At 58.1% G+C, this 2110-nt stretch overlaps 1 long non-coding RNA gene across 1 annotated transcript; it reads left to right on the top strand.

Moving 5' to 3' along the window:
- Positions 1–267: 267 nt before the first annotated feature.
- LOC309868783 lies at positions 268–1056 on the top strand. Its single transcript, XR_014313844.1, has 2 exons — positions 268–418; positions 455–1056. It is a non-coding gene; the product is annotated as an uncharacterized lncRNA (long non-coding RNA).
- Positions 1057–2110: the final 1054 nt, after the last annotated feature.

Here is a 2110-nt window from a genome sequence, read left to right as displayed (position 1 = left end):
GCGGCGACGGAGGCCGGGGGGCGGCGGCGCGGCGCGGTCCCTGACGCATTTCCCGCCGGGCGGGCCGCGGCTCCCGGGGGCGGGAAGAAAGGTTCCGCGCGGACGAGTTCCGGCCCGGGGCGCGCAGGGAAACCCGCGCAGGAGCCAGCCAAGCCCGCGCCGCCCCGCCGTCCTCCCGCCGGTCCTGAACGAGCAGCGAACGCGGTGTCTCGCTCTTTCCACCTCGCCTGTGCGCGGGTGTGAGACGCTCCGGCGCTGCTTCTCGTCTGGTTTCTCAGCGGCGCCGTGCCGTCCGCCGGCCGGCAGCTCTGCCCCCGTCTCCCCTGCAAGCCGCGCGGGCCCGCGGACGCCGCCGGTTCGAGTCCGCCCCCCGGACGTTTCTCAGACGGCAGCTTCTTTGATGCCTCCCCGCAGCGCGGTGGCGGGGGCCGCCCTCCTCCAGCCCTGCTCGAAGGCTCCGAGACGTGAGGCGCAGGTGGTTAGAGACGGAAGCGGGATCCGAGCCGGTTCGAGGCTTGGGTGCAGGGCGGGAGGCGGGTCCTGGGGGCGACTCCGACCTCACGCCTCACCCGTCCGACCCCACCTGCCCTCTGCTCCTCTCTCGTTTCCTGCCAGCCCGCCTGCAGGCCGGGGAGACCGACAGACACCCCCACGCCCCAGCACACACATAACTGATGAAGCTCTAGAACCTAGTGAGGTTCGGTGGGCTGAGGTCCGGAGCCGATGACCAAGAAAGAATTCTTGAGACCTCTTTGGTGCAAAATGGTGGTTTATTAAAGCACAGGGACAGGACCCATGGGCAAGAAGAGCTGCTGCCCCGGGTTGTGAGGGTCGGCATGTTATATACCTCGCGGTTGGGGGGAGGTGGTGAAGGGATGGGAGGTTTCAACAGAGTTTTCCCATGTTAGGGAGGGCCTACAAGGTGCCGGGGTTGGGGGGGGGGGCTTGCCCTTATGGCTTCATCAGTGTCGTCTTTAGGTCAGGCATTAACATCAAGATAGTTGGGAGATTCTTGGTGGGGTGTTATGATCCTGCTATCATTTACATTCCCTTCTACCTCAGTCTCCTCCAGTTAATGGTGGGGAGGGAGACATTAGGGCTTCAGGAACTGAGAGTTATTTGCCTATGGAAATTTGTGCTATTGATCAGGTAACCTCCCTGTTTAGGTCTCTAGGACATCTGTAGAGCAAGGGAGATTCCTGTTCTGCAGGATTGCGATCCCTGCAAGTTAACTATTTATCGTTTTATGGCAGTCGGGGGTGCCTGAGGAATGCCACACATATTATGGAGGGGAGCGGGTGGAGAGGGGGTGCAAGGTGCCAGCTTTTGCTCTGTCCTCAGCCAGCCTCCTGCTCCCTCATCATAACAAGAGAGACCTAGACGGAATGACACCAGCAAAGCGACTTCAGGGAGTTTGTCTAAGAATCCGATGCACAGAGCCCTAACTCGGAACAGCCAATGCAGCCTTGCTTTTGACAAAGAAAAAGTGGGGGGAAGCCCTATATTCGACGAGAGGAGGTTCGTTAAACGGGGTTCCGGCAAACCTATACCACTCTGTGGTCATCAGAGATGCGGAGGAGATTCTCAGGTTAAGACATGAGCAGAGCTCACTGCCTGCGGAAGCCCATAAATCCGCAGGAGGGGAACCTTCTAAAGACCTTAATCCACAAGGACGGGGAGAACAGGAAAGGAAAGAACCCTTTCGAGCTGAAAAGCCGGAAGACCAGTATTACCTGACTTAGCTGACTCCAGACTGCCAAATTATTATTATTTTTTAAAGAGTTTATTTATTTGACAGAGATCACAAGTAGGCAGAGAGGCAGGCAGAGAGAGAGGAGGAAGCAGGCTCCCCACTGAGCAGAGAGCCCAATGTGGGGCTCGATCCCAGGACTCTGGGATCTTGACCTGAGCTGAAGGCAGAAGTTTTAACCCACTGAGCCACCCAGGCGCCCTGGACAACCAAATTCTTCTGGACAGTGTGGAGAGCTGAGCCACCGTCCTCCATACAAGAGCCTTCTCAAAAGGTTGGGAACCGGCAGCTCTAGCCGCTTGTAGAGCTAAGGGTGAAAGAAGATTAAAATAAAGAGGACTGTTTGAAGGTATCTCTGAA

This window comes from Mustela nivalis, assembly GCF_964662115.1.
Source record: "Mustela nivalis genome assembly, chromosome: 7".
In the NCBI taxonomy this organism is placed as follows: domain Eukaryota; kingdom Metazoa; phylum Chordata; class Mammalia; order Carnivora; family Mustelidae; genus Mustela; species Mustela nivalis.
This window is presented reverse-complemented; position numbering and strand designations above follow the sequence as displayed.